Source organism: Ictidomys tridecemlineatus, chromosome 16 (assembly GCF_052094955.1).
Source record: "Ictidomys tridecemlineatus isolate mIctTri1 chromosome 16, mIctTri1.hap1, whole genome shotgun sequence".
Taxonomy (NCBI): Eukaryota; Metazoa; Chordata; class Mammalia; order Rodentia; family Sciuridae; genus Ictidomys; species Ictidomys tridecemlineatus.
The window spans coordinates 33,013,807-33,021,785 of record NC_135492.1 but is presented as its reverse complement, the minus strand read 5'-3'; positions in this window follow the sequence as shown (position 1 = coordinate 33,021,785).

Here is a 7,979-nt window from a genome sequence, read left to right as displayed (position 1 = left end):
AAAGCGGCAGTCTCAGCGAGACCGGGAGAGGCGCTCCCGGGGAGGTCTGAGGACGACGCGGCGGGCGGCAGCGGGGCCTTCTGGACCTAGGCGCCCTCGCTTGCCTCGTCGGGCTCCCACAGGGAAGACATGGGAAGCCCCTGTCCTCCACCAAGTCCCGGCCCAGACCCCCGCGGAGGAAGAGGCGAGAGACCACCTTGGCCGAAGAGGACATCATCCATGGGTTTGCCAGGACCAGCTTTGTCCCTTTTGAAGCGCTGGAGGTAAGCGCCCCCTCCCCCCATCTGCCTTTATGCGCAGCCCCCTTGGTGGGGCCTAGCTCCCCGCTGGGCTAGCCTGTCTAGGCGCTGTTTGTCAGTTTGTCTGGCCCGCATTTTCCTTGTGTGTCTATACCAACTTTTGTTTAACCATTCATTCTTTATTTTACATGTGAGGTGCTTCTGCCTCTTGGCTGTTGTATATATAGTGTTGCTATGAACATGGATGTGCAAGTCTCTTTGCAATTCTCTTTTCTGTTTTCTGTGTGTGTGTATGTACATAGGTAGATATCTATCTATCTATCTATCTATTTATCTATATATATATATACACACAGAGAGAGAGAAGTAAAATTGCTAGATCACATGATAAGTCTGTTTTTATTTTCAAGGAACTGTTTTCCATAAATAACTAGATTTTAAAGATATGTATTTAAGGTCATCTTGTTGGTCCTTGATCTCTAGATTGTTTTGAATTGACCCTGGGTAAGTGCTCTCAGTCACCTGCTGTAGCATACCTTGAATTTGAACACACTCCCACCACTGTCTATTGTTCACTGAGGCCCAGACCCAAATAACAGATTCTCAGAATGCATACCTGGCCAGAGAAGTAAGTTGAATCTTAGCAAGCCTGAGCTTAAGTATTTCTTAATTGTCCAGATCTTTTAGTGCCCCACTTGGAGATTACTGTCATCACTGTGTCTCATCAGTTCTATTGTACTTATACAAGACAGTTTTTTTTTAAAATCAGACTTTATATTCCTTTGTGTAGGTACCACGTTTTAGTTCTATCTCCTCTAAAACCTGCAGAATTTGGTACAATAGTCTGTTGACAATTTTCTAGTGAATGTTTGGTTTATCAGACAAGTGATTGATGGAAAGGTAAATGGTAGAATTAGTGTCTTTAATCTTGACCATGGCCCCAGATGGCTGTTTGACCACATCTAAGCTACAAGCCCTCTTCTTGTCATGTCAGATTATAAGCTGAATGAAAGAATGAGCATAGGCTAAAGAACATTTAGCACTTACCTTGTGCTAGGTATTTTGCTAAGCACTTACATTAGCTCATTCCGCTTTACAGTAGTGCAGTGGAATACATTTCACTTTTGTAGGCAATGAAACAATAGAGAAGGGAGACAGTCTGCTCAGCTCAAAGAGGGACTAGGCACAGGATGTATATTTTTTTTCCATGAGGCTAGAAAACTCATGTTATAGTTATAGCCAGGAGCTAGGATAGTTTCAACACCACCAGCAATTAACTATAAGCTGTAAGGTTTAGAAGAATGAATAGGAAGATCCTGAGGTGGGGTACTGAGACCCTGTATAAAAGAACCACATTTTAATTAGTAACAAATGGAAGGAATGATCAGTGCAAGTTGAACAGTGGAGAAGGTTATGTGCTATCAGAAAGTGTTTGAGAGAGATAGTTGCCCTGATTTGGAAGAAGGGAAGTTGAGGGAAAATGAGTTCCAGAGGACGAAATGAGAGGATGAGAAGATAAGTTTCTTCACAAAGGTGCTTGGGTTTTCCAGTCTCCAAGCAGAACAGTGAAATGTGACCTGATGGCTTAGGTGGTGTCAAGGCTCCAGGTAGCAAGATAGCATCCTTCTTCTTAGATTGGGCCCTCAGCATCCCCACCATGGAGCATGTGGGGCCGAGTTTCAGCACACATTTTGCACATATTCTCTTCCCCCACTGTGAGTGAAAGAGAACATGAAGGAGAAATCAAAAAATACTCTGAATCTTTTGACATAGAGAGCAAAACATATTGATAGTGTCCTGCATCTCTTGATAATTGCATTGAACTATATGAAACTTAAAATTGATACGTAGGCCTAGCCCTGATTAACATTGTTACTGACATTCTGACTTGATTGGATAAACTGATATGGAATAATCTATTAAATATGTCACACTTGAACAAGGAATGTAAATTATATTTCATCTATAATTAGGTGGGAGACAAAAATCACAAAGAGACGATTTTAGTGAATATGTCTTGATGTGTACACAGCATCACTAGAATTTTTTTCCTGTTCCATGGGGAGAAAGAAGTTGATTGCCTTTCAAGAATTTATTGCTGTCCAGGAAATGAGAGGTCGAGGGGTGAATTATGTAATGTTCACAGAGTAGGTTTTATTTATGGATTCAATGAGATTAGCTGCAGTCTTCCGAAAGTTAGTGGCACTGGAAGTGCACCATTCTGTATTTAGTTGGAAATACCTAACTTTCCAAGTTAGAGACCTAATTGCTTCTCAGATTATAATGTGTTTGAATTTGTATCTCCTTCTCCTTTAATGGGAGCTGTCTGCTGCCTTTATTGTTTGTGAATTAATGTTGCAAACCAGAGCTTGTGAGTGAAAAGGATGGTATATAATCAGTTCTTTGGTGCTCTTATTTCCCAGTTACAGAATAATCTATAGTGAACCTGATTATTGATAATAAATAAGAGACATAAACCAAAGTAAAAAAGATAAAAACAGTGTGTTTGGAGGGGACATTGAACCAAACTGTAGCTAGGAAATAAGATAATTGTAGTTTTTACCTCATATGGTTGTTTTGAAGGGCAAAAACACATGCTAAGTACAACATGTAGAATGTGTTTCAGTGCATTTTATTTGCTTTCATTATTATTAGATACGTAGTTGGTATTTGTAGTGAATGGTGAGTGTGGTATGAATGTGAATGTTAAGAGCATAAATAGGCATGTAACTGATATGTTTATGTCTTTTTCCAGATGGTTGGCATAATGAAACAAAAAGTAACATTATGGAATTGTTCTTATTTGGGACTAACATATTAGAGAATGTTTTAAGTTGTGGTTTCATTTTGTTTTGTGAGGTTTTTCTTGACTGTTGTTGGTTTATAGTATTTTTGGTTCTGGAGGTTGAACCTGGGACCTTGCACATGGTAAGGATGTGATCTACCATTAAGCTATACCCTAGCCCCTTTTTGTTGGTTCTTGACATTAGTTTGATTTATTTCAGGTGATGTTCTCATAATGTATCAAAGCATCTTTTTATATTTTAAAAAATATAAATGAGCACTATAGCATCATTTAGAAAATGCCTGTAATACTAGGTACTCAATATATGTGTGGGAGTATTTTTAATGAGGATTATGTTTAAAATTTATTGACTCTGTGACACTGCCCTCAGACTTCAGTTATAGGGCTTTCCAAAAATGAGGTGTGAGTGCTGCAGTAGAATCATCCAGGGTACCTGAGGTGTTTTTTTTGAGATGCCAGCCTTTTGCCTCCAGTGTGTTTGGAGCAGGTAGTTATGTCTTGAGTCACCTGGACTATTGGGCATGGGCTGCATGGTTATGCATAATATAGGGTTAGCTACGTGGAGTTAGGTGCAGCTGTGGTATTTCACCTAAGTCATAGCTTTTTGTGGAGTGCTTCATTACAGAAACTTGGTGGATTTCAGAGATGATGTACTTTATAAACGGAGTCTAGAGAGGCGTATGAGAGAATAACAGATGGCTGACATTTCCCACTTTGGGCCAATTGTTTGTCTCAAGGCTTTGCATAATGACTTTCTTTCTCTCCCCTCCCCACCTCTTCTCACATGCACTTAGAAGGACTTAATGGCATCATTTATAGTTAGAGAATAACTGTAAAACTGATTTGTTTAAGAACACCAATAAGTTGCACTTAAAAAAAGAAAAGACTCACATAAGGCACGACAGATTGCTACTTGAGGGAGCTAATAGCCAGTTGGAATTTAATACTTCAACAAGGAATTTATTTAAACAATTGAAAAACATGAAATCTTAGGAAAGTCTTGTGGGCCCAACAGTAGACCAGTTTTGATGTTCACAGCATGATGGAGATGTTGTAGATCTTGGTTGTGGATACTACACCAAACAGTGTACTTAAAATGGGTATTTTTTTTCCTGGATCTAAAGTTTTAATTTTTAAGTAATCAAACTTTATAATTTTATACATAATCCAATACAATGTTAATAAAATTAGCATTTCAGCCTCCACATATTGGTATGTGATGGAGATAGTCTTAAAAGCAGAGGGTACTTTTATTTGAATTAAATTATACCTTAATAAAGTTGATTTATAAAAAATGCATGGGGCCAGTAATTCAACTGTAGAGCTTCTGGTTCAGTAGTTCTATGACAGAGTCCAAGCATATATATTTTTTATTTTAATTAATTCCCCACATGATTTGAAGGCAGCCGGAGGCTCTGAGGAATACAGATTTCTCCAGAGGAATCTAGGCTAGTTGTGAATTCTTTAGAATATAAATCTGTTAGCAATTTGCACAAATAGAAACTTGTTCTGGTAAATTATGAATTATCAGATAAGTACCTGCAGAATAAACAGAATACATAATTACAATCTGTTAAGTGTATTATCCCCATATGGAAGTTATTCTTGTCCATTTCTTTTATTGGGAAATGTTGTGAAAAATGTTATGTGTTCACAAAATTGGATGGGGGGTGGGGGGAGCCGGGGGAAGGAATTTGGGGTGGGAATGGGAAAGATAGTAGAATGAATTAGATATAACTTTCCTATGTTCAGACATGAATACATGACCAGTGTTACTCCACATCATGTACAACCACAAGAATGGGAATTTGTACTCCATGTATGTATGGTATGTCAAATACATTCTATTGTCACATATAACTACAAAGAACAAATAAAAAAAAAGTTATGTGGTATTCCTGGAAGCTGTCAATTATGGTGCTGGGTCATAAATAACCTGCATTGTGATATGTCAGGTGACTAATGAGAGAGGAGATTAGATACAGTTATATATTCTAATCTTATTGGCTTTGTGTTAGAGGAACTATTTGTGGGGGGAAAATAAACATTTGGAATATTCAGCCTATATTAAAAGGCGATAACACTTAAAAATTTGCATATGTATTTGTCTTCAAATCTGTATGATTTCTAAGATGGGGTAGCTTTTTTCTTTTCTAATGTAGAACCATGACTGAATTAGAAGGCAAATACAGTATTATTCTGTTTTAGGAACAGCACTCTGGTAAGATTTTCAAAAATGTAAATAAGTCTTATGTAAGTGAAGGTATTCAAGAAGTTCTGGGTGTGGCACAGAAGGGATGGGTACTGGGGAACCTCTAAGAATATTTTAAAGTTTAATTTTCTGCTGTTCTTTAAAAGACAATAAGCCATGAATACAATTGTGGAACCATAAGAAATACTCATAAAAAGTGATTTCTGCTGGGTGTGGTGATGCACACCTGTAATCCCAATAGCTCAGGAATCTGAGGCAGGAGGATCCAGAATTCAAAGCCAGACTCAGCAAAAAGCAAGGCATTAAACAACTCAGTGAGACTTTGTCTCTAAAATACAAAATAGGGCTGAAGATGTGGCTCAGCGGTTCAGTGCCCCTGAGTGCAATTCCAGTATCTCCCCTGTCTCCCAAAGTGATTTCTATATGTGCTGGTATCATTGGCCATGGATCTAATGTGCTTGTTTGTTTAGTAAACCTAGGAGTTAATATTGAGGACTCATTTTTGTTTCCTTAGGTGGCTCTGGGATCTATGAGATAAAAAGAAATACCATGGTATGTGCTTATCTCTGTGTCTCTTGCCCTTCCCATGGAGATTCCTAAGTTTGCAGGATCCCTGTTACCTATCTGTGTTTGACAGCGTGATTCTTAACCATGTGTAGTATGTACAGCCACTTTCATCATCATCATTGTTTGACCTGGGGAGGAACACAGCCAGTTTGCTAATCATTAATCCCTGACTTTGGAAAGCAGTTTATTCAAGAGTGGGTCCTGATTCCTACTCGAGATGAAGCTTCTTTTATTGAGAGCAAAAATAAACTAAAAAGTGTTTTTTCTTTGATGGTAGGGGTGGGAGTAGGGTTACCAGGGGTTGAACTCAGGGCCATTTAACCACTGAGTAATATCTCCAGTCCTATTTTGTATTTTTTAAATTTAAATTTTAAAGACAGGGTCTCACTGATTTGCTTGGTGCCTTGCTTTTGCTAAGGCTAGCTTTAAACTTAAAAGTGGTTTTTGAAGTAACCATCATAACTACTTTTCCTGCTTGGTGCCTATACTTGCCCTTCTATGGTGAGATCAACTTAATATGTTTGGAAAATAATAAAGGCATTGTATCTAAAGAGAACTTTAGAATTACAAGTCTTTCCTTAATTCTTGGGCAATCTCAGGTAATCCCAGAAAGTGTGGTCACAAGTAAATCAGTGGAGGCTCTCATAAACGGAGGAAATCTATTCCATTATGCCTGCCTCATGCCATTTTCTTATATGTCACTTAGGATTTCTAGACTACTAAAGTTTTATGGTTGTATTAATGGAATGATTGTATTTATTTCAAGCTCTGTTACTTAAGCAACTTTCTAAAAGTCATTTGTACACATTTTAGTTCTGAGAACACACTTTGCTTTAATTGAAGGTCTTGCACCCATATTCTGATGGAAGCAGCTAACATTTTTTGAGCAATTCCTGTGAATGATTCCCTTTATGTAGATGATTCTCAGAAAGCTAGGTTTTAGAATAATTTCCTATAGGTGCTACTATTTTACTCTAAGGCCTTTGAGCTTTGATTTTTTTTAAGGTTCCAGGTATTGAACCCAGGGGTGCTTAACCACTGAGCCAGGTCCCCAGCTCTTTTTATTTTTTGAGATATGGTCTCACTAAGTTTCTGAGGCTGGCTTTGACCTTGGAATCCTCCTATTTCAATGGCATGCACCATTGCATCTGGTCTGAGCTTTAATTTCTAAGAAATAGTTGAATTTTTAATGAAGTCCAATGAAGTGTTTTTTATTCAATAGATGATTGATTATTATTGATTTTAATATAAAATCATTTCCCAATAATTTTTCTTTCTTTCTTTTAAAAATAGACTTTGAAGAAAAATTTCTTCTTCAGGATAATTTTTTCCAAATTTCCTCTTGTAACTCTTGATTAAAGAAAGAGAATTTTTGGATCGTATGGGGACAGCTGACTTCTGTAGGTTTAGAAGGAATTGGCATTTAATCAAGTTTCTGGGGACAGACCACTCATGCCAGTTTATATTGACATAGAGCCCTCCCTTTTCTCTGTGGAGAGTGTGGGTTATGATTCCACATGGAGGCTGGCTGAATGATAAGCCATTAAATACTAACAAAGAACCTACCTGTGTAAGGCACAGTACTGTCTATAGGGATGTTTAGAAGGTTCAGTTTCTTCCTTTGAAGACTTTATTATCTAATTGTAAAGGTAAGATGTAAATACCTTAAAAATGAATCAACAGTACAGTAATTCTTAAATATTTTTAGGTTTTCTAATGTAGTGGTTCTCAGATGTTAATGTGCCTCAGAATCACTTGGAAGCCTTGCTGAAATAGCGATAGTGGCCAGGTGCCATAGCCCACACTGTAATTCCAGTTACTTAGGAGGCAGTGGCCAAGAGAATCTCAAATTTGAGGCCAGATTGGGCAACTTAGATCCTGTCCCCTCCCCTCATTATCTCTCCCTCCTTCTTTCTTGTTCTTATCATTTCTCCTCCCCACTTCCCTTTTGTGGTTCTGGAGGTCAAACCCAGGACCTTTACTGATGAGCTACACTCTCGACTCTGACTTTCTAAGAAGTTCCCAGATGCCACTGGTGTTCCTGGTCCAGAGACCATATTTAATGAAGCGATAGCTATTCTTGTGCATTAGAATCACCCAGGGACTTTAAAACACACACACACACACACACACACACACACACACACACACACAC